The sequence below is a fragment of the Bison bison genome, unplaced genomic scaffold (assembly GCF_000754665.1).
Source record: "Bison bison bison isolate TAMUID 2011002044 unplaced genomic scaffold, Bison_UMD1.0 scf7180017864390, whole genome shotgun sequence".
In the NCBI taxonomy this organism is placed as follows: Eukaryota; Metazoa; Chordata; class Mammalia; order Artiodactyla; family Bovidae; genus Bison; species Bison bison.
In genome coordinates, this window is record NW_011494962.1 from 6,341,089 (window position 1) to 6,367,176 (window position 26,088).

The 26,088-nt window shown below is 38.4% G+C and overlaps 1 protein-coding gene across 1 annotated transcript in view; it reads right to left on the reverse strand.

Moving 5' to 3' along the window:
• EPS8 (epidermal growth factor receptor pathway substrate 8) overlaps positions 1–26,082 on the reverse strand; it is a 196,624-nt gene extending 170,542 nt beyond the window's left edge. Inside the window, exon 1 of the mRNA XM_010858741.1 lies at positions 26,039–26,082. The gene's annotated coding sequence lies outside the window, so the exon portion shown is untranslated. The remainder of the gene's footprint in view (positions 1–26,038) is intronic.
• Positions 26,083–26,088: the final 6 nt, after the last annotated feature.

Here is a 26,088-nt window from a genome sequence, read left to right on the forward strand (position 1 = left end):
CAACACTGAACCCAATTCACTTTACCAAAGAAAACTGAGAAACAATAATAAAAAAAAAAAAAACAGAAAAAGAATGGATATTATTCATAATATTAAAAATATTCACAATTATCATGGAGCTTTCTAAAAACAATGGTCTGAAGAGCTGCTTCTGAGGCCCTTTTCAGGAGGGTTTGATTAATAAAAGTATCAGAAAGCTCTCACTGTCTTACTCACAGGCTGGCATTTTACACCAATCTTAACAACTGTTCTGTAATGACAGGAATGGATAGAACAGAAAGTGTCAAGTCGAAATACTCTTCACCTTTGTTAGCCTTCTATTTCAAGAGTTCAGTTTCTTCATGAAGTTATAAAACTTTAACACAATGGCTCACTTTATTAAATCTGTGAGATGTTTAATGGGAATAATCATAGCCCACACTTAAAAACTGAGAACTTGAAAAACAGGTGTGTTTGCCAGAGGTTTTTTCCTAAATGACAGAGTACATTCTGATTGTCCCCATGATTAAATTTTCACAGAGTATTTCAATGCAGGCTCAGTAAAAAACGGTGGCCAGTATTAAAATTTTTCTTTTCAGGTGTGGGAATTGAGGCCCTGCTGATGTAGAATTCATGGTGGAATATGCAGGATAGAGATTCACTCATTTTACCATTTAACTAATACATATATTAAAGCTTTTATCACACACAAAATCACTGCTCTAGGCCTTGTGGCCCAGCCAGGACTAAAATTCAGATATGGAATCTATAGAGTCGGAAGGCAGAGGGCAAATACCTGGTGTCCAGTGAGACACACACGTATACCCTACAGCACACAACAGAAGTGAGTGAGTGCCAAAGAGATCCTGAGAAAACAAACCGCAGGACTGCGGGAGCAGTAGGGGTGGTATCAGGGAAGGTGAATTTTATTCCATGATGGCATAGAATGTATTTGCCAAAGGAGAGAATAGATTTGCATATGAAGATAATGTCAAAAGACATTTCAAGTAAACAGAGAGAAGAGAGACATTAAGAGTCCAGAACCTGGGGAGATGGAAGATTTCAGGGACAAGTGCAGAGTGCTTCATTTTGGCTAAAGAGGCATTTATAAGAAGGGAGAGAGGTGAGGCTAAAAATGAAAGCAAGTAACCAGGTTATGGAGGGCCGAGACTGAATCTTTTCCTGTCGGCAGTTTTTTAAGGACTGGCCTGACATCATCTGTAGCTCAGCTGGTAAAGAATCCACCTGCAATGCAAGCGACCACAGTTCGATTCCTGGGTGGGAAGATCCCCAGGAAAAGGGATAGGCTGCCCACTCCAGTATTCTTGGGCTTTCCTAGTGGCTCAAAAGGTAAAGACTCCGCCTGCAGTGTGGGAGACCTGGGTTTGATCTCCGGGTTGGGAAGATCCCCTGGAGGAAGGCATAGCAACCCACTCCAGTATTCTTGCCTGGAGCATCCCCATGGACAGAAAAGCCTGGCAGGCTACAGTCCACGGGGTCACAAAGAGTCGGACACAACTGAGCAACTAAGCACAAACTGACATCATCTGAGCTCGGCTTTAGCAAAACTGAACTGGAAGAGCAATTAGAATGAAAACTGAAGTAGCACAGAAGCAGATGCAGATACGGCTTAGGAGGTTAATAGCTTAAGAAAACATTTATGTGACCCTAAAATTGTGAATGTTAAAGCAGACAGGGCGAAGGCAAGGATTAACTTTAATGTGAAAGTCGCAGGAGTTGGCAACCAATTGGACGTGGCTGGCAAAGGAGAAGGGGTCAAAGATGTGCTCTTCTCATGGGCAGGAGATTCTCCCTGGCTTTGAACTGTCTCTGAAACTAACTCACTGTAAGGATTCTTTGTGACAGTATTGAGAGCTAATTTCAAAATACAAAGGAAAGCAGGAACGAAACATATTTTGTATAACTTAATCATGTATTCAAATGAGATATTACGAGGAAGTGATCCCAAAGTCCCTTCACTATTTTGTCCTTTTTTCTTTCCCTCTAAGTTTTTGGAAGTGAATTAGAGAAAACATGCCTGTCATATAAAAGCCCTTTTACTGACAAACATAAAATAAAACTTAAGGGCCATCTGATCATAACTTTTCCTTTTTAATTCCAGGCAACAAGGTACCAAACATAAAAGTAAACTACCCAAAGGCCAAGTGATTATTCAAAGGCTGGAATAAGCACAGGGCAAGCAGTCTGGGTAAAGAAGCTTTGCTCTCTAGAGAGCTGTGACTTCAGATCCACTTTCTGTCAAAATAAGGGAGTTCAACTTTTGAACACCAACTGAAGTGCAAGTCCAAGCCCAAACACTCTGTTACCAGAAGAATCGATGCTTTTGAACTGTGGTGCTGGAGAAGACTCTTGAGACTCACCTGGACAGCAAGGAAATTAAACCAGTCAATCCTAAAGGAAATTAATCCTGAATATTCATTGGAAGGACTGATGCTGAAGCTGAAACTTCAATACTTTGGCCACCTGATGCAAAGAAACAACTCACTGGAAAACACTCTGATGCTGGGAAAGACTGAGGGCAAGAAGAGAAAGGGGCAACAGAGGATAAGATGGTTAGATTGCATCACCAACTCAATGGACATGAATCTGAGTAAACTCTAGGAGATAATGAAAGATGGGAGCCTGGCATGCTGCAGTCCATGGGGTCACAAAGAGTCAAACATGACTTAGAAAATGAACAACAAGAAAGAACAAAACTATTCCGTGAAACATGGCTGAGCAAATTTTGTCCCTCATGTTTTTTAGCTTCTTGCTTTAATTTTAGAACATTTTACAACCAGTCTCTAATTCTGTTTAATTTCAGCCAAACCACTTTAGATGAATCTGAAAAAGCAATCACTTGATCAGCACAGAGAAACTTTGGGAAAGAGTCAGGATGCTACAAAAAAAAAAAGAATTCACACCACACAAACGTATTTAGCATACACATAATTTAAGATCAGGAGAGCTAAAATGACATAAACCAACCTGATCACTTTATCATACAGAAAATAGTATCTTCTTTCGGCAAGAAAGAGGTTATTTCACTCCTGAATCAGCAAGGAAAAAGAGAGATGAAAATCCCTCTCTAGGGGGAAAAAACAGATTGTTGAAGAACATTAGAAAGACTAGAGAGAATATTTTTCAAAAGGTTTTAGCAAGAAGGGTAAGATATGTTTCTCAGGTTCTGAGATAGATTTTATGACTCTTGTTCCAATTATAAAAAGAGAAAACTTCGGCCACTATAACTCAACTCCATTGAGAATTAAATAAATTTCTGCAAACTATGAACATAACATTTTTACAATGTTTTGGAAAAGTAATTTCAAGCATAGGACTTTTCTTCAATATTCACTCAACGTCTTTATAGAGTTTCTGCAATAAACCAGACCATAACTTTGGCACTGGAAAAAATCGTTTTCAAACTTAAAATTCTTCAAAAATATATATGCACACACATAAATAAATAGTAGCTTCTCAGTGTCATAAATGATATATAACAGATCCCTCTTCGTTTAAGTTATATAGCATTTCCACTGTAGTTACACATTTTATGTTTTTGATGTCACAATTTACCTTTTTTTATACTGTGTATCCACTAATAAATTACTGCATCTCTAGATATTTTCCATACTTTTGTCCTTTAAAATTCATACTAGAGTTAACTGCTTAACACACTACTATAATACAGTATTAATGTATTCTGAATATGACTATAGTTATGTTTACCATTGTATTTTACAGTTTCATGGTTTTTTGTTACTATTATAATTGGGGTCCTTTCATTTTCAGCTCAAAGAACTCCTTTCAGCCCTTTCCATCAGGCAGGTATAATGGTGATGAATTCCTCAGCTTTTGTTTGTCTGGGAAAGTCTTTCTCTCTCCATTTCTTCTTTTATTTGGCTGTGTGGAGTCTCAGTTGCAGTACATTAGACCTTTAGTTGAGGCATGCAAAGTCTTAGTTGCAACATGTGGGATCTAGTTCCCTGCCCAGGGATCAAACCCAGGTCCCCTGCATTGGTAGCACCAAGTCTTAGCCACTGGACCACCAGGAAAGTCTCTGTATCTCCATTTCTGAAGGACAACTTTACTGGATAAAATAGTCCTGGTTGGCAGTTTTTTCTTTCATCACTTTGAATATATCATCTCACTCTCTCCTGGCCTTCACTGTTTCTGCTGAGAAACCCACTGATAGCTTTGTGGGGCTTTCCTTGTCCTTAAGGAAGGTTTTTCTCATGTAGCTCTTAAAATTCTCTTTGCCTTTGATTTTAGACTGTTTTATTATAATGTGTCTTGTAGTAAATCATTTGGGGTTGAAATCTGGGGGGAAATTATGAGCTTCATAAGTTTAGAAGCCCAACTTTCTCCCCATATTTAGAAAATTCTCATCCATTATTTCTTTAAACAAGCTTTCTGCTCCCTTCTCCCTCTGGGACTTCAATAATATATAGTTGTTTCTCCTAAAGGTATTTCATAGCTCACATAGGCTTTCTTCATTCTTTGTCATTCTTTTGAACTCCTCTGACTGGATAATTTGAAATGACCTACCTTCTGCTTCACAGATTTTTTCTTCTGCTTGATCCAGTCAGACACTGATGCTCTCTCTTGCATTTTTTTCATTTCATTCATCATATTCTTCAGCTCCAGAATTTCAATTTGGTTCTTTTTTTTTTTTTTTTTTTTTTTTCTGATTCCTGTTTTTCTGTTTAACATTTGATTTTGTTCATATATTGATTTTTTTTTTTAATTTCATTGAACTGCCTGTGTTTTCTTGTAGGTCCCTAAGCTTCCTTAAAATTACTATTTTGAATTCTTTTACTGGGAACAATTGTAACTCTCTTTTCTTGGGGAGGGGTGTTAGTTACTGCAAAAGTACTGTGTTCCTACATAGTGTCATTTTCTTTGATTTTTCATGTTCCTTAGAGTCCTGCATTGCTGTCTTTGCATTTGAAGAAGCAGTCACCTACTCCAGTCTTTAACACACTGCTTTTAGGAGAAAAACACCTTCCAGAGCCTTGCTAGGAATTTGGAGGCTTTTTCAAATCTTTTCTATGGATTCACCTGTTCCACACTTATTGTTCCTTTTTGTGAGTGAATTCTTAAGACTGTATGCCTTCTGTGGATCCTGCAAAGCCAGGTCAAATGATGAGAGCCTCCCATTTTGCTTTCCCTGGGGCAGTCTTGAATGCTCAAGTTCATGTGGTCTCTCCCAATCCTGGAGAGTCCATTTGGCTTTCCATTTGTGCTCACCAATGTCTGCAAAGGTTAGATGTCTTTGCTTCAGGGGTGCACACAGGGAGCTGGCCGCAGGGTAGAGTATGGAGCTGTGAACGGATGAGGCACTGAGGTGCTCAAACACTCTCAGCTTCCCCTGTGGAAGAAAGCACCGGTCAGGAAGGTCCCTACTGGCATTCGGCTGTGCCACCTTGGGGAAAGGGTGATGCAAGTAAACCACAACTGTTCCTGTTGCCCTCTTCACTGCATGCAATCTCAGACATTTTCGCCCCCACAACAGTATGTTGAACTTCTCTGCTGGACTACCAGACTTCCACAAGGGCACTACTGTCCATGGGTGACTGTCAAAACCAGGTACTCGTTGTGGGGAGAAAACAATGGTTGTCGTTGTGCCATGTCTGACTCTTTGTGACCACCCCCCCAGAACTGCAGCACACCAGGCTTCCCTGTCTTTCACTACCTCCCAGAGTTTGCTCAAATTCATGACCACTGAGTCAGTGATGCTATCTAATCATCTCATCCTTTGCCGCCCTATTCTTTTGCCTTCAATCTTTTCCAGCATCATGGTCTTCTTCAGTGAGTTGGCTCTTTGCATCAGGTGGCCAAAGTAATGGAGCTTCAGCTTCAGCAACAGTTCTTCCAGTGAATATTCAAGGTTGATTTCCTTCAGCACTGAGTGGAGAAAACAATAGAAAACTCTCATTCCCCCATGTGATGATACCATTCTTCTGCAGCCCAAAGGACACTCAGCCCACTGATGCTCTGCTCAGGACTATAGTCATTTCCTAGTCCGAAATGAGTTTGGGTTCTTCTGCCTGATATATTAACATATAGTATATATAGTATATAATATGCGTAAATAAATTTATTTTTTTCTCTTTCTCCCCAGCTTATCAGCTTCACATTACTGTTTATAAACCTTTCTAGAACCTCATCATCATCTTTTTTTTTTCTTCCTGTTTGTTCTGGGATTGGGAAAAAAAGCTAAGCAAGTTTGTTCTCAGACTTTAATAAAGAGATTTTTAATATAGGCCAAGTATTATACCTGTGACTGAGTAGATAGATATCATTTATATCATTTTCATAATTTTCAATGCCTCCCTCACTCCACGATTTAGGTGCAACCAGGGAGAGCCACCTTATTAGCATCTGTATCATCAGTGCCTAGAACTATATCTAGTTGTTTTTTTTTTTGAAGATAGCTGATAAATATTTTGAATAAATGAATTTTCAATTTCCTAACAAATTCAATAGAGCATCAGGCTCATGACAGTTATATGAAGGCTTAGAATGCTTAGATATTAGGAAATTCTGCAATAAACTAGTTGCGTGACTTAGGACAAATCACTTGACACATCTTGGTTCTACTTTCTTCGTCAGTAAAATAAGAATGCTGAACTACACAAACTAAATTTCTCATATATATATATATATAATATTTTAATATTCTTATTTTGATTACTCACAAGGACTTCCCTGGTGGCTCAGACGGTAAAACGTCTGCCTACAATGTGGGAGACCTGGGTTCAATCCCTGGGTCGAGAAGATTTCCTGGAGAAGGAAATGGCAACCCACTCCAGTATTCTTGCCTGGAGAATCCCATGGACGGAGGAGGAGCCTGGCAGGCTACAGTCCATGGGGTCGCAAAGAGTCGGACATGACTGAGTGACTTCACTTTCACTTTCAAGCTACTTTTTCTTAAATAATTTATTTTTCTTAAATAATTATGATACAAAATAAGTCACTGCCAGATAGGCACTTTGGTTGGCTCCTGATCTCTCACTGGCAAATCCTATAGATCTTCTTTCCATTGAAAGGAGGGTTGTGAAGGGTGGTGGCAAGCAAAAGTTTCTATTTAAATTTAACATTTAAATTGCCCCATTTAAATTTTTAAATTTTTTAAATTTCCAAATCTCAGCACTTTATCTATAAATTACACCAGCCAGACATAACTTGAATAATATATTTCACTAGTTCACGAGGGTAGAGAAGATAGTCACGGAGATATGTCTTAGGTAACTGGAGGACAACCTTAAGGCATCTATGGTGCAACATATGGAAGAAAGACAGGACACAGGGGAACAGAATAATACTGTAAACAGACTGCCTCAAAATCTCACCTCCAGTATTCTCTGTGAAAGGAAGCAGGTGAAATGGTCCAATTGTGAATAAATGAATTCTGCTCAGTTTTTCCATCATACTCTCTTTACCTGCAGAAGAGAAGCCCGCTAACACAAAGGCATGTTAAGCATACATTCACCGAATACATATTAAAACAAAAACTGAGTACATACTTTGCATCCAGCAGTGTGCTAAGGCACAAGAAAGACAAAGATTATTCCAACACATCCTCCACCTGTAAGTGCTCAGACTAGTAGAGAGAAAAGAGAGTAAACAAACCATAAAACACAGCATAATTACTATTTTAAAGTAAGTACAGCCTACCACTTAGGCACAAAGAAAAGACTTTTTTCTGGGAAAGTGATCTTTAAGCCAAATCTAAAATGATATAGATAAGCTGAGGAGGACAACAGAGAGGAAATCCAGGCAGAGGAAATGGAGTGTGCAAAGTCACGCAAGAGTGAAGCTGAGTGTATTCAGGGAATGACAATTGTTACAGCATTTGTGGGGCACTGGCAGTCAAAGAGGAAAAGCCTGGGAGGAGAGCAGGAGCTGCTGCGTGCCGTATGAGGGGGAACTGTCTGTGTAGTGAACATATGGGGAAACAGTGAGGAATTTTAAGCAACATAAAAAATATGATTAGAAGTCAAGACAGGGAAGAAGGGATGCCGTTACCCATTCGATAATAAAAAATCAACAAACTGATCCCTTCTAGGTTGGACAAAGTTAAGGGTTAAGGCAGAATTAGGAGTTCAGAAAGATTCACAGAATTACCATTTGTGTAACAGTGGCTCCATTCAGAGGAACAGGAAGAGAAGAGAAGGGAGCTGGGTTAGGAAAAAGGCAACAATGTATTTGGGCATCTGTGAAGGCTAAGGGGCCTGTGCAACATGCAGTACAGTCAGAACTAAAGGCCTGGAGCTCAGGAGAACAGCATCTGCGAGAGATAAAGAATTGACAGTCAACGTTCTAAGTGAAACAATGTGAGTGGCTGAAGTCACCTTGGAAGATAATGAAACATGAAATTAGATGAAGGCTGAGAAAAGAATCCTGGAAAATTCAGAAACTTCTCAACCTGTCAGTGTTCAGATTATAGACAAAACCATGCACTGAGAACCTACTCATCCCCACTCTCCCATCCCCCACCCACTCCCTGCAAAAAAGTGCTGGCTCTCCTTGGCTACCAAATGATGCCAGAACTTACTTTAGAAGATTACCACTGTGGAACAACTTTTTACATACCTATTAAACTCCAAGGAGTAGAGCTTCTGAATTAACATCTAAGTACAGATAGATAAAACAAGAAACCAGGAAAGAACAGCACTATGGGAGCCAAAGGAATAAAACATTCTTCAGGGGAGGAAAAAAAAAAACAGTGATCATTGCAAACATATATCCATTCAGCAAACAGACAATCTACGGGGACTTCCCTGGTGGTCCAGTGGTTAATAATCCACATTGCAATGCAGGGGACACAGGTTCAATCTCCGGTCGGGGAACTAAAATCCCACATACTGTGGGGCAACTAAGCCCGTCTCCGTGTGCAGCAACGAGGACTGACGCAGCCAAACAAATAAATAATAAAAATAAGGAAGTAAAATTAACAATCTACAGAGTACTAGAAACTCTAGGTGACAAAAATTCAATACTGAACTAAATATAATCCATGTTCTTTCTAATAGTCACAGCAAAATCAAGTACGAGAAAAACCAAATGTTTTCCTTTAAGTTTGGCCTTTACGAAGATTACAAATAACCTACGGGAATGAGCTTAGGCAGCAGACTAAAGTGGGCTGACAAGTGTATAGGAAAAGTGTGGTAGAGAACGCAACAGGTACAAGCTTCATGTCAAGAATCTTGGCCGGGAACCAGATGCAAAGGCAGCACAAGAGATCATTGAGAGAACAGCTTCTAGCTGCGCGTCACACTGCACCAAGAGACCTGACTCCAACAGCTTACTATATAGACACTGACTCAGACACACGCATACGACAGAAGAATAACTGTTTAGACTGACTCTCTCATACATTTACTAGGATAGAGAGGCCTAAATTATTAAAATTACATTCCAATATCATTAATTTTGACTATTAATGACTCTCTGACTACAATTTGGTCTACGTCACACTGAAAATTAGAAGGCAGTCACGAGGTTAGAAAACCTCAATCACATCTGAGGAAGAAGGAAAATGAACGAGATACCTCAGTGCAATTTGGGATTAAAGACAGGCATGGGGCCAATTACCTGTTGAAGGGAGATGCATGACATATTTTAGAACTGGGTTTACAAGCCCCTTCAAGACATGCTGGAGAAAAGTAAGAAAATGTTAGGAGTGGGAAGAGAGACATGATATGGTAGAAGCAAGTGCTTAAGCACAAGTTCTCGTCAGAAAAAAACCTGATTTTAAAAATCTAGCTGATGCAAGTTTGAATGAGTTTTATTATTTCAGCAAATAATCTCCATATATTTCAACATAGCATATGACATGAACTATGTATATACAGTAGGAAAAAGTTCTGTTCACATCAAGTGGGAATATATAGAGACAGGAGAGCAATTAGAAGTCAGTGTAGGAGCTTCCTGGTGGTCCAGTGGATAAGACTCAGCACTTCCACTTCGAGGATCATGGGTTCAGTCCCTGGTGGGGGATCCAAACTCACATGCCATGAGGTGTGGCCAAAAAAGAAAAAAAAAGGCAGTGTATAACCAAAAAGGACTGACTCACATTGGTATCTAAAATTCTCATTTTTGTAGTAACAACTTGTAGAATGTATTAATATAACAAAGGCTGGAAATCTTATGTGACTTTTAATATCACATAATCAACTTCAGGTATTCATAAACATTAATATTTGCCTAGTGAGAGAAAAACGAGCATCTTATTTGGATAGTTCAGGAACTGCTACCAGAAATGCACAAACTTACTACAAAAGCAAAGGGTGAAAATGATTTCACCCCCTCTAACCAATACATTCAAATCTTACCTTTTTCTTTAAGGAAAAAAGACTTTAAAAATAACTAATTTTTAGTATGCCATAAATTAAAATTTAAAAAAGTTCCTCTGGTACTAATTTGTTTGGTAGTGATTTGTTAACATATAAGAAGTAATAGCCAAAAGGAGGAAATAATGAATTAAGTTTTCTTTTAGAACAAAAGTGTTTCTATAACATGGATTTGGAAACCTGCAGAGATGGGATTTATATATCCACCCCCTCTCCCTTCCCCAACCCTTCAACTTGCACACAAGCCTACAGTTCTTTCAAGCTGACAGCATACAGCTATTCTCTCTCCAGTTAGGACGACAGAGCTTGGAAAATCAGGTCACAAGGTTGCCACGGGGACTCTAATTATCTGTCTGGCAAGTTTGCGTGATGTCCTACTCCCCTCTGTGATCCTGTCATATATCACCTGGTAAGCAAGATAAGGTAAAGGTTAGCAGGGCTGTCTACAAAAATATTTGCTCCAAATCACTAGGAATGTGGGAAAATGCAGGCACTCTTCTCCATTTATGCCAACACTGTCATTGAAACTTTTATTCAGAACCTTCTTGGTCCACAGAACTTTTTTTAAAAGTCCAGGGTCAATCATGACCCAAACCATATATGCTGACTTACAATTTAAAAACAATTCTTGATCCCGTTCCAAGCGAGCTCTCTGTAATGCAAATAAAGACGTTTTTCTGAAATAGATAGTTATGAATCTTTCATTCATAATAGCTAATGAGAAACACATGAGCCAAATACATTATGGGGATCATGTCAGTGGTGTGTAATCTGAGCAGTGTGTTAGGAAGTGCTGGGCTCCACCAGAGGAGGATGAGGCAGCGTTGCTTCAAATGAAGGTCTTCAAGTTACCCACATTTCAAATTCCCAGTAAGACACATTTCGCCATCTCTAAAGATGACCACTTTATGACCAGCCTGAGGTCTTCAGCATGACTTCATTTTATGAATAATGGCTTCTTCATTCCTAGGCATTTCCAAGAAAAGAATACTGAGTACTGTCTATAAAACTAATACAAACCATACTTGTCTGTTCTGATCTTAGGCTGACCTTAGTTGAAAAATCTTTCAAAGGGAGTACTGGTATATCATAATTTTTCCCAAAGCTGTTCACAAATAACAAATGTTCTTCTGCAGGATGACTGTAAAATAAAATGTAATTTGAAAATGTTATTATTTTATAAATCCACAATATTGGGATTGTTAAAAAATAGAATACAAAATGTTAATATCTTCACTCTCTTAGAAATGAACATGAGAAGAAAAAAAAAAGGAGACAGATGAAGGAAGGGAGGGAAGAAGAAGCCAGAAAGGTTATTCTTTATTTTCCACATTTTTGACCGTTTACATGGAATCTTGTGCTTCTTTTAAGTTCTGTATGCTTCTTCTAATCTAGATTTCTGACACTGTGTACTCTAAGGTTAGCAACCTTGTCTGTTTTGTTAACTACAGTAATTATTGCTACTTAGTAATACAGGCATTTATTTAATATTTCTTTATTGAAAAATAAGTTTCACTAAATGAAACAAAATTATTTTCTATTAAATAAAGCTGTATATGTCCAGAATTGTTAGATCAAGGAATTAGACTGGGCTGCATTAAGCCAATGTGCTTGCTAATGGTTTAACCAAATCCTTAATCTCACGTAACTATCTCATATATGCATATCACCAAAGGATCACTGGAGAAAGCTGAAATGAGTCAAACAAGATCTATCACCACAACGACTAACAAAACTCACCCTCACATACAAAAGACCTTCCAGAATGTATTTTGCTATATTCACTATGCATTTGTATACATATTCCTCTTCTGTAATTTTCCTTTTAAAGGAAATGTTACCACAGTATCATCCTTCCGATGGACAAAGGAGCTGGTAGGCTACAGTCCATGAGGTCACAAGAGTCAGACATGACTTAGTGACTAAACCACCACCATCACATTATCCTTCCCAGTGACTGGTATGACTGCCAACAGTAACAGAAACTTAGTAAGACTAAAGGGGAAATAGGAAGCTAAGGTGATCACAGCGAGAAGTTTCTAAAAGAGCATCAGGAGCTTCCCCGGTGGCTCAGTGGTAAATAATCTGCCTGCCAATGCCAGACACACAGGTTCAATCCCTGGTCCAGGAAGAGCCCACATGCTGCGGGGCAACTAAGTCCACGAACCACAACTACTGAGCCTGTGCTCTAGTCTGGGAGCCGAAACTACTGAGCCCACGTGCATCAGCTACCGAAGCCCTTGCTCCTTAAAGCCTGTGCTGCCCAGCAAAAGAAGCCACCACAATGAGAAACCCAAGGACTGCAGCTAGAGAGTAGCTCCTGCTCACCGCAACCAGAGAAAGCTCTCTTGCAGCAATGAAGATCCAGCACGGTCAAAAATGAATAAAATTATAAAAATCTTTAAAAGTTCTTCCAGAAAAAATTAATTAGTATCTTTTGAAAAAAATAATTAGTATCTTTTGTCTTTAAAATTAAGCCAAGTTCTCTAATCAACTCCTTGCAAAATTCTACGTACTTCTGTCCTCCTTTGGAAGAGAGAAAAACTCAGCAGGTTTAGATCAGCTTAAAAGCTTCCCCCCAAATTTATATCCACTCTCTCAGGATCAAGGAATCAAACCCATCTGCCTCTACGGACAGCAAGCATTTGTTACATCTAATTTCTAAAATCCAATCAATGTCCACAATAGTCTAAGAAAATCAGCATTAGCCAGAAAGATCCAGCCATTAAATCTTGCAAGAACAGGTATAGTTTGGGACACAACTTTATTTTATGTTTATTTATCAAATAAATATGTAACATATATTTCTAACAAATAATATATTATTCTTTACAATATATTTAGTCAAAGTGCCCCATATGTAGTTCATGAACAGCACAGTAGTGGTAAAAACAGCTTACAGGTTCTCAGGAAATCTTAGTGTTTCTACTTTTGTTACTGCTGAACTATTTCTCTCATATATCAGATGCTACCACCACTAGTTCTCCCAGTGATTTCATCACTTAATCCATTAGTTTGGAATCTTTTAGGTAAATCATATAAATGCCTTTGAAAACAATAAACATAACATGAAAATCTAACTGGCAGCCAATGAATTAAATTATCCCTTCTTCTTAGGCCTTCTACTTCATAGTACAGTGACAACTCACAAAATCATACTTCAAATATTCCAACTGCCTGGCAGAGAGAGAAAATGGAAATAATTCTAGGTAACAGATATAGGTAGGCTTCCCTGGTGGCTTAGAGGTAAAGAATCCACCTGCCAAGAAGGAGACATAGATTCAATCCCTGGGTCAGGAAGATCCCCTGGAGAAGGAAATGGCAACCCACTCCAGTATGCTTGCCTAGGAAATCCCATGGACAGAGAAGCCTGGCTGGCTACAGTCCATGGGGTCCCAAAGAGTCAGACACGACTGAGCGACTAAACAACAGTTATGGGGAAGCTGTGAGAGGGGAGGCTTTGAGGGCAAGTTGAGGGAAATTTTACTCCCATTTGAAGATCCTTTAGAAACCATGGACTTTTCCATACAAAAAAAACCTTTTTTACATTATACAAATTTACTTGACAACTATTTGAATTCAAATTCTAAAATTCCCTGTAGTATTTAGGGGCTCCTACAAAACAAAATGTTTTTTAAAAAGTCACTAGCATATACTCTAACATACAAACAAAACCATGGTGGATCTTTTCTAATTAGTATAAAAACTTAGTGGTGTCCAGATGCATTCCAGCTGAAGTCAGTCGCTGTGAAAGTACTTAGTCTGGACAAGATTTCATTATCTTCATAATGAGACTTTACTACTTCCAAAATAATTTACTTACTACCCAAATAAGATGAAGGTGATGAGGGCTTCAATCCCTCCTTTGTTTCAAACTCTCTGGCAGCCTAAACTTAACCTTCACTGTCATAACCACCATGAATGTCTCCTTTATTCAGATTTCACTCGCCACAGCTGAGATCTCACCACGCAGTGAGAAAGTCTGAATGGTAACTGGAAAGATAGCAAAGTTATGAAAGATACATTTTTCAACTAATGCCATTTGGGCCCTGAAAAAAAGTGGTCAGACACTGGGGCTGGAAGACAGAGTAAGGCAGGAAAGAGGCAAGCAGGACAGAGAAGGGGTATTGAGGGAAAACTCACATGGTCATTTATCTGCTTCAGGATTTTTATACCACTGTTTCCTTCGTAAGACTATGCAAAGTCTTCAGATTAAACTGAAAAACATGAAATACAGTCAAGTGTGTGGACACTGTAATAAATGGTGCTGAAATTTTTGTTTTGGTCGTTTGGATAAGAAATATATGAAAAAGTAAAACAATAGAAAAAGATGTTACTTTAAACTCAATTTATCTTATAATGCAGCATAGCAAATATGCTAATGCAGAAAAACAGAAAAATAATTACTCCTAAATTTAAAGAAGTTATAACTTTTTTGTTATTATTCTTTACACATTATTCTTCAGGCTTGGCTATCATAGATCATTCACTTAAAAACAGAATAGCTAAGACTTTAAGCAAATCTGTGAATCCACATATGTTAAAATCTTTAGAGGGCTATTTTAATAATTTAAAAAACCCTCTTTAATATACATACTTCAGGCATACATATTAATTCTACACCTTTACATACACGAGTATCACGTGATTAATGCTACAAGATTTGGCCTGATGACTAGATTTTTATCACAGAAAGAATTCCATTGCTTTTAAATTATTCAGAGTCTAACAAGGCCCCACAAAAGAGCTAAATAAAAAAACTACCAACAAAAACCTATGTTTTCTCTTGACTAAAAGGACTTTGAGATATAAAAAATATCTAACCTAGCTTATCATCCACAAACTAAAAAGATTTTACATCAGAAGTTCTGATAATGCAGATAAACATACTAAAATAATAAAGACAAATCAAGAAACCCTAAAGATAGGGTTCTAAATCAATATTTCTGAATTAAAGAGCAATATTTTTAAATCCCAATATACAGTTGTTCATAAAAAAACAAAGTTTTCAAATATACTGGAAAGAGAAACTGGAAATTACATATATATACATAAACACACAGACAAGATTAACATGCTTATTTGGGGGTAAAAGTCTATATAGCTATAATAATGTCTTATTTTCTTCCAGATGAAAGTTAAATGTATCTGCTCTCTCTTTCATCATAGTTATATCTTTCTCACATTTAAAAGTCAATATACTCACAATCATCTTATTATGTGTTGATGTCTAAGATTACCATTAACTCAAAATGTCAAAATTATTGTAGAAAATTAAATCATGTTCAATATCTTCTCAAAAGTAATGCACTTCATCCACATATTTCTTTATGAATTTGTTCTGCTGCTTATATTTTTTAAACATTTATTTTCTAATGAAAAATATTAGAAACAATTACAATATTATAAAACATTACAAATATTAGAATCTGCAGAAAAATCAGAGTATTCAGTGATCACAAATGTTATATTTCAGACACTGAAACACTCTATTGTTGCATTAAACCAATATGTCACTATTGGTTTACTATATCAATAACATGCATATATTTCTAGGAAAAGGAATAATATTCTAATGGTGATAGAGAAGTAATACTCTAATTGTGCTAATAAAAAACTTTCTAAATAAAATGAAATTCATATCACTAGCCTTTAATAGAGGACTTTGAAAAATATCTTTTTCCCTCTATTTAAATATAAATTTCTCTTCCTTCTATGGAGCTTCATGTTCTTTTCTTTCTCCTTATATTAAAATCACAATTTTTCAACTACAGAACTCTGACCTCTTATCAATTCATAATTGATTCACTGAACAAATTACTTTAGCACATTCCTAAGTATTGTGTTTGGTTCTGGTAAAAAACTGTTCATGGTTCTTAGAATTTTGGATTGGCTCAAACAGGACTAGATCCCACTTCATTAGGATATTAGATTCTTATGTTGCTATGCTACTAAATATAGGACTTCCCTGACGATAAAGAATCTGCCTGCAATGCATGAGACCTAGGTTCGATCCCTGGGTTAGGAAGATCCCCTGGAGAAGGGTATGGCAGCCCACGCCAGTATTCTTGCCTGGAGAATTCTATGGACAGAGGAACCTGGCAGGCTATAGTCCATGGGGTGGCAAAAAGTCAGGCATGACTGAGCACTAACACTTTCATGCTACTAAATATAAGAATGCTTTGCTAATAAACCATAATGGAAAAATATGTGTGTATATACATATATATAATTCTTCGGTGTGTGTGTATGTCTCTCTCTCTCTCTCTCTCTCTATATATATATATATACACACACACATATATACAGATATAACTGAATCACTCCGCTGTATAAACTTATATTGTAAACTAAAGAAAAGAACGATCTGAAACTATTACATTGTTAATCAGCTATACTCCAATATAAAATAAAAAGTTTTTTACAAAAAGAATGGTTTGAGACAGGACTTCTGATTTCACCCAAACACACAAGTGTTCTTTCTTAGTAAAATCACTTGAGTGTCACAGGGCTGAAAAGGAACACAAGAATTTATCTGCTACATAAAGGACTACATTCAGAAATCACATGATTAGCAGAAGGCATTCATGCAATTCTTCTAGCAGGTTTGGTACCTTGAGTTTCTCCTACTCCACTGTAATGACTACTCTTTTGTATTGTTACTCATAAAAATGAAAAGTAACTGGTTATTCAGTTCTTTCTAATAATCCTGGGGGCTCCATCTGTGAGAACGTGCAGAATTCCCCATCGCTCCTGTCATGCCAACCCATTCTGCACACGTCACATGTATTTATCTTTCTGCCTGGAATGCCCTGGAGTCCTCTCATTCTTGACCTCAAAAATTTATCCTATAATAAAGCCAAGTGTCACATACCCAGTAAAGACTTTTCTGACTCCATCAACAACAGTGAGCCTCTCCCTTCTTCTATGTACTGAGATATAAATATAAATGTGTACATTTTTTTCTCTTGTTCACTTAACCTCCTCCCAACAACTGCATCAGCAGGTACTACTATTGTTTCCACTTCTAACATTAGAAAACTAAGGCAGATAAGGTCTCCCTGATTTCAAAGTCCATCAGTTGCTTGTTTGTTTAATACATACTCCATTTGGCTCCACACTGTATTGAGATGGTTGTCTGGTTGCCTCCATTCTCTGGGTTCCCTGATGACAGAAGGCAGAGATCCTGTCTTATTCCTCTCTGTGTGTACAGTGTCTGGCACAGAACAGATATTCAATAAATGCTCAATAAATGATGAATTGAATGAACAAATGAACCTTCAAAGTCCTTGGTAAAGAAAAGTTCGTCCCCTTCTAAACATTCTAAAGACACTTCTGTAAAAAGTTATGGTAGTGTGCTGATTTCATCTAGCAAACGTTTTGTGAGTGGGTAGCACATGTGATGTGCGTAAATATCAATAAGCCACTTTCTTGACCTCAAGAAACTTAATTCAGCAAGGCACAGGCATAAACAAATAGCTAATGACAACAATGCGTGTTCTACTTTTCCTAATCCCCCACAACTTCCTCTCTTTAAAGGAATCTCATTCTTTATAGATGCTGCAATACCTCATAGCTCTGGGTCAGTGGGATGTAAATCCATCATTAAAAAAAAAAAAAATTAAAAGAATCTCCACAGATCTCAAAATCACAATCTTTTGAGGCATTCACAGTTAAATCAGTAGTCATTTAAGTACTATGTTAAAGAAAAGAACACATTAATAAATAAATAATAAATAAAAACCAAAGACACATTAATACTACCCTAGCACTTTTTCAGTTACTAGAGATAACACCAGCTTACTAGAGCTGTAACATCAGTAACATCAGTTATTAGATATTCTTTACCAGCTGAGCCACCAGCGAAGTCCAAGAATACTGGAGTGGGATCCCCTGGAGAAGATCCCCAGGGGATCTTTCTGACCCAGGAATCAAACCAGGGTCTCCTGCTTTGCCAACTGAGATTCTTTACCAACTGAGCTATCAGGGAAGCCAGAGATAACACAAGAAAGCTAAAAACATGGGTTTTAGAGTCAGAAAGATCAAGATACCTATCCTAATTCTGTCTCTGTCTCCCCATGCAGACCACAGGCAAGTCATTTTCTCTTTCTGAGCGTATTTCTTACCTGTAATATAGAAATAAGGAGACCTGCCTTCAAGAGGTCTTGTGAGAGTTAAAAGAGATAATGTATGTAATGGTTGCCACACCAAAGATGCTAGTTTTATAATGTCTGATCTAATCTAGATGCTTCTTGAAGGGTTCTGGTTCTAACTGTAGCCCTAATGTCAACAACAAAAAGTGATGACCAAATGAAAGGTACTTGGAAAAAAAAAAGTCACTTGAAAAAAGGCAAGAGAGTCTCAGGTTTCTAGACGGTGTGGATATCATCTGTCCCTTTTCAGCATACACCCTGCAAATCCCTTATTTTTGACTTTTTCTGTGAAAAAGAGAGCTTTATTAATTATTTCTATGATTAGATCTAAACTAACTGACATGTGTTACTCAATTAACAATTCTAATTTCCACAAAGAAGAATCTCTGAGTTGGTGAGAAAGAAGAAAATGAATTATATACGATGTCCAGGAATCAATCTTGGTATATAGTCTAAAGTCTATGCAGTGTTACATTTTGGTTTTCCAAGTCATTTCTCAACTGTTTCTTTTAACTGGTTTTGCAAAACATGTAAAAACAATCAAATCAAAACACTTTCCTTTCCACCGTAAACCTAATTTATAATCTACTTTACTTAAAATATTACATTTACTAGCTACTGGTACAACTTTAAATCCACCAGCAGGAAAAAAATGAATCTGACACAGACTTCACCCTTTGTACAAAAATTAACTCAATATGAGTCATATATCTAAAAGCAAAACACAAAACTATAAAACTTTTAAGGGGTGGGAAAATAGGATAAAATCTAGGTGATCTTGAATTTGCCAATGAGTTTTTAAATGCAACACCAAAAGCCTATCCATAAAACTGATAAGTTGGCCTTCATTAAAATTAAATATATTTGCTCTGTAAAGACACTGTTAAGAGAACAAAAAGACAAGCCACTCTAGAAAAAATACACTTGCAGAACAAGTATCTGATAAAGCACTTATACCAAAAATATATAGAGAGAGAATTCTTAAAATTCAACAATAGAAAATAGGACTTCCCTGGTGGTCCAGTCATTAAGAATCCACCTTGCAATGCAAGGGACACAGGTTTGATTCCTGGTCTGGGAACTAAGGTCTCATATACTGTGGGGCATTTAGGCCCCATTGCCACAACTACTGGGCCCTTGCACCATAAAGCCTATGCTCCACAACGAGAGAAGCCCCCCAGTGAGAAGCCCAAGCACTGCAACTAGAGAGTAGGCCCCACTTGTCACAACTAGGGAAAGCCTCTGCATAGCAAGGAAGACACAGGACAGCCAAAAAGAAAGCAGAGATCTATTTCAAAATGGGCAAAAGTTCCTAACAGACATCTCATCAAAGAAATACACAGATGGAAAATGGCATATGAAAAGATGCTTAACATTAAATGCCATTAGGGAAAGGGCCAGTTAAAGCAATGAGATTTTACTGTGTGCTTATTAGTACGGATAAAATAAAAAAAAACTGATAATATCAAATGTTAAGAAGGATGAGGAGCAATGGGAGCTTGCATTCACTGCTGGTAGAAATGCAAGATGTACAGTTTCTCTGGAAAACAGATTGGTAATATGTGACAAAGCTAACCAGAATCTTACCATATGATCCAACAATTGTGTTCCTAGGTATTTATCCAACTGATCTGAAAACTTTTGTCCACACAAAAATTTACCCATGAATAATCATAGCAGCTTTACTCATAGCTGCCAAAAATCAGAAGCAAGCAAGATACCCTTTAACAGATGAATAAATACAAACTGTGGATACATCCATACAATGCAATATTATTACACGATAAAAAGAAATGAGATATCAAACCACAAGACATGAATGAACCTTCAATGCACATTCCTAAGTGAAAGAAGCCAATCGGAAAAGGCTGTATGATTTTAGTGATATGATATCCAGAAAGGGCAAAACTATAGAGACAGTAAAAAAAAAAAAAAAATCAGTGGCTGCCAGGGGGAGGGGTTAAGGGCGTGATATGTGAAACACAGAAGATGGTTAAGTGTTGAAATTATTCGGTATGATCCTTCTGTAGATAAATAAATGAAATTACACGTTTGTCAAAACCCACAGAACTTCACAAAACAAAGAGTGAAACAATATATGTAAATTTTAAAAAAATCACTTAGAAGGTGTGGGGATCCCAAGATGGAATTTAGGATGTGACAAAAGTATCTACCTGTATCATAAATGTGTGCAACAACCTCACTTAAAAGGATGGGAGGGAAAGGGGTGGCATCTCTAAGACTAAGTGGAATCTGTAAAGGAATAGCACATAAGCACTGTACTCTAGTTGATAAAGCTGTTGCCTCCTCTTTCTAAAGAAAGCACAGGCTAACAATTTTGATACTGTTGTACACACAATGGGTTTGAACAATTAAGTGAATGGATGGCAGATGGTGAAAGCCAGGTGTCTTCTCCCTGTTAGAGTGAATTTACAGGTAAGCGAGGAAAGAAAGCCACAATGACATAGGTGGTAATGGATTAGGCGGAGTAAGACACAACCATGTGAACTCATATTTAGCTTAAAATAGATATGCATGTGGAGGAGATGGCACTCCAGTCCAGTATTCTTGCCTGGAGAGTTCCATGGGCAGAGGAGCCTGATGGACTCCAGTCCATGGAGCTAAAAAGAGTTGGACTGGACTGAGCACATGCACACAGATACACATGGTTACATAGAGAAACATGCAGAGCTAAGTATATCTACAGGCATTTGTATACACACATATGCATTCCCTGCTGTCAGATGAGAGATTCTACAAGTAAGGACACCTCAGTAGCAGCAAGAATACCTAGAGTCTGTGATGACCTAAGGGGTGGGAGGAGAGGCATATATGTATACATATAGCTGATCCACACCGCTGTACAGCAGAAATGAACATAACATTGTAAAGCAATTATACTAAATTAAAAATAATACTAATTTAAAAAAAAAAAAAAGAATACCTAGAACCCAGATCTTGGCTTCTAACATCACTTCTGAAGAAGATGAAGCAGATTCTTTCTGGCTAACCCTAGGGCTGGGGCAGGAAACAGAAATATAGAAGATAATCTTGAAGCATCTTTTAATGTTAGAAAGTAAGGAAATATTTTTTAAAAAAAACCTTACATTAATAGAGAGCTGTCAAAGGAAGACAGGAACCAACTTAAAGAGCTCACAGTGTCCAAAACTGAAACAATTTGGGGAACAAAATAAAGTAGTATTGGATTCCAACCCAAAGTACAAATATAAGTATACCCAGGAGTCCAGACCAATATAAGCAAATGATTGAGTAAATTAATAAATGGAGTGTGAGTGAGTGAAAGTCGCTCAATCATGTCCAACTCTTTGTAACCCCATGGACTATTCATACAGTCCATGGTTTTCTCCAGGCCAGAATACTGGAGTGGGTAGCCTTTCCCTTCTCCAGGGGATCTTCCCAACTCACAGATCAAACCCAGGTCTCCCGCATTGCAGGGGTATTCTTTACCAGCTGAGCCACAAGGGAAGCTCAAGAACACTGGAATGGGTAGCCTATCCCTTCTCTAGGGAATCTTCCTGACTCAGGAATCAAACCAGGGTCTCCTGCATTGCAGGCAGATTCTTTACCAACTGAGCTATGAGGGAAGCCCTTAATAAATGGAGGAAAGAGACAAATCTTCCATACAAAAAAATTCCAAAAAATGTATATATATAATCTACACGTAAGAAAGAGAAGCATAATTCTCCACTTCTTAAGTATAGGCTGTTCACAGTGACGTCCCTCTAAGAAACAGAATTTAAAGAAAAAAAAAAGAGCAATCTTTTCAGTGCAGAAAACGAATACTACTGCAGCCAGGTGATCAAGATCAATATCAACAGTGATAAATCATGCCTGATAGTGAAAGTGAAGTGAAAGTCACTCTGTTGTGTCTGACTCTTTGCGACCCCATGGACTGTACAGTTCATGGAATTCTCCAGGCCAGAATACTGGAGTGGGTAGCCTTTCCCTTCTCCATGGGATCTTCCCAACCCAGGCATCGAGCCCAGGTCTCTCGCATTGCAGGTGATTCTTTACCAGAGATCGAACCCAGGTCTCCCGCATTGCAGGCCAATTCTTAACCAGCTGAGCCACTGGAAAGCCCAAGAATACTGGAGTGGTAGCCTATCCCTTCTCCAGCATAACTTCTCAACCCAGGAATTGAACCAGGGTCTCCTACATTGCAGGCAGATTCTTTACCAACTGAGGTAGTAAGCACCGTTTACACTACGTGATCAAAGTAGCACTGTAACCTATGACCTTCCCCTCAAAAACCCAAAACCTCAATCTGAGGAGGAGAATTTCGACTAATTCCTATACAGGGCATTCTCCAAATACCTGACCAGTACTCCTCAAAACTGTAAAAAGCATCCAAAACAAGGAAAGTCTAACAAACTGTCACAGCCAAGAGAAGCCTAAGGACATGTGACAACTGAGTGCAATGTGACACCCAAGATGACAGGTCCTGGAAAAGAAAAGGCACATTAGTTACAACTAAGGAAATCTAAAGTATAAACTTTTGTTTGTAGTAATGTACCATCGAGCTTCCCTGGTAGCTCAGCGGTAAAGAATTTGCCTGGCAAAAAAAGGAGATGCAGGTTTGATCCCTCTGGCAGGAAGATCCCCTGGAGAAGAAAGTGGCTACCCACTCCAGTATTCTTGCCTGGGAAATCCCAAGAACAGAGGAGCTTGGCGGGACAATAGCCCATGGGGGCTGCAAAAGGGTCGGACAGGACTCAGTGACTAAACAGCAATGTACCAAGACCGTCTCATTGATGTACCAAATACTAATGCAGGATAGTAATAGGGGAACAATACGGAGGTATATGAGATGTCACTTTATTATCTTCACACTTTTTCTATAAATCTGATCTAAAAAACAAAATATGTTTTTAAAAATACCATTTAAGAATGTATCTAGAAAACACTGAATAGGCTGTAGTAAAGCATGGAAGAACCTCACACCTTCCATGGATACACTAAACCTCAAATGTTTACAACTACTCCATTACAGAATTTTTCTGAAGGAAATAATTTCAATCACTAACAGCTGCAAACAATTTCACACAGGAATTCCCTGCAGGGATGTACCCTAAGTGAAGTACTTAACTAAAATTAAAATTCTTTTTCCTCTTACATACCATTGCAGATGTCTGAAAGTTTGTAATTATCATTTACTTGTGTTGCCTTCTGATGACCCAAACATAGTTGTATGCTTAACACAACTCCAAAAAGCTGACTAACTTTATATAAATCAAATCAGTGCTAAAATATCCATCTGACAAAACTTCAAGCATCTAAACCAAGACCTTAAGAAAAACCATCATCTTTTATTCTGGATACTCTTAATGTATTTCCTCATACACGCCGTGGTTCAAGTGAGCTGCTACAGAATTAAAGTAGATAAATGAAGAAAACAGAAGAGTCTGGAGAAGAAGAATAAAAAGTAGTGGGTGAGGATTTCCCTGGTGATCCAGTGGTAAAGACTCTCCTGCCCCACTGGAGGGGGCGTGAGTTCGATTCCTAATTCAGGAACTAAGATTCTGCATGCTGCATGCCCAAAAAAAATTGGTAAATTTTTTTAAAAAGTTTAAAGTAGTGGGTGAACACGGGTGTAAAATAATGAAAGAAAAGGAACAGATTACTATTTGAAATGTACCACATAAAATCACTGAAAGGAAAGGGCAGGAAGCCTATGCCATAGCATTAAAAAAAAAAAAAAAAGAACTGATACCTGAAAAGTATTAGCATAGACAAAAAATTGAAAGCAGGAAAATCTAGAGATAAAAAAATAAAAATCTTTACATTTGATCGGAAACAAGCCAAGTGTTCAAAATTTGGCATTAGATTCCCAACAGGAAACAAACAAGAATAAACCATTTTGAAGAAACTTCATGCTAAATACAACTTAAAATAATCCCCCAATATTAGTAAAAGGATGAAAATTACTATATAATGATATTCAATGACACTAAAAAGTGGGAGAAAAAAAGATTACAATGAGGATTTATCAAATATTGTGAGTTATCTCACAACACTGGAATTAAAAGCAAGTTATCTTTCCTTTTCTTCTATGAAGAGAATGATTTGTGGAATTTTTAGAAGTCTTAATTTCTGAATTCTGCACTAAAAGCAGTCTATAAAATGTTATTATATTTGTGATACATTCTACCCTACCCTTTACATGGCAAGTCTACAAAGTGGGTTATTTTTCAAATTGCCAAGTAAAAATGTGAACCCATGACCCAAAATTTCCCATACCAGCAACATAAGAACTATAGTAATATGTCCAGAAAACTCCAATTCCAAATAGAAAATAGGCGAGAAAGGGCAAAACAGCCTTTAATTTTCAATGACCACATGATCTAAATTACCGGTTCACACTTTACAAAACCCAGTTCCCTGTAGAAGAATGGTATCCTTTCAATGGAAATACTTTAGAAGCAATACACAACACAGCTACTTTGTTATATGTATATAAAGCTACTAGGAATCCCAATTCTTCTATTTCCCCCCAAAATAAAGCCAAAACCAAAGTAGTCACACGCGTCTCAAACGAAGTTTTATCTGAACTCTTCAGGATTAGCTATTCCTCTTATTATCTGAGGTGAGGACTGAAACCGTCAAAAGAAAACCAATAATACATTTCATGGAAATACATTTTGTAAAGGTGAATTCCAATTTCTAATGCTCTACCGCTCTTGACGCTTAAGGGGTTCAAATCCTCATACCTAATACATCATCCTACCCCCAAAGAGCGTCCAGCGAGGCTGTGGGTACCATGGGGAAAGGATTTGACAAACAATGCAAGGGAGGGGACGAACCCTGGCAAGATTCTGCATACAGGGAGTCCTTGAAAGGAGAGAAGAAAGTGAGAGGGTAGGAGGAGCGGGCAGGGTCTTGGAAACCCACTCCGAAGGCATTTACTGACAAAGACTCCAGAAGGGCCATCTCCCCAAAAGTAAAATGGTAAGTGAGCCGAGTGAAGCCGCTAAGAAAGGAAAGTCACCAGGAATTAGGAGTGACAACTACACACAAACAACGTGCTCTCTCGAAATTGGAGGGGTATACGATGGCGGGATCTTGTTGCAAAGTGTCAGTTGGAAAAGACCACATACACACACCCCCACCAATGTGGGGATGGAGGGGGTAGCTCTATGAAAGCCCAAGTCTCAGACAAGCCGGGAGAAGAATATACGGCCCTGGAGTCGTCCGGAGGACCAGAGAAACGCAGGTGTACCTGCGGAAGCTCAGGTTACCGGGAAATAAGACAAGGACCGTGTGCGTCTCCTCCGCCCACCCTGCCGGAGCCCCGAGCGCGGAGGGCGGGCACCGGCTCGGGACGCCCGGGACCCGCGCGCGGGCTCGCTCCGGAGGCAGCGCCCTAGCACACCTGGCTCCCGACACCAGTTGAAAGCAGTCAGAGTGAACGAAGGCGGACGCGGCGCCTGGCACCGCTCCATCTCGGCACACAAAGGCGGGTTTTGAAAATCGACGGAAGAGTCCGAGACGCGGGACCCCGGTAGGCGCCCTTCTCCGAGGGGCTCTTACCTCGAATCCGCCCTCCGGGCCGCTCTTCCCCGGAGGCTCCTCGAGCCCTC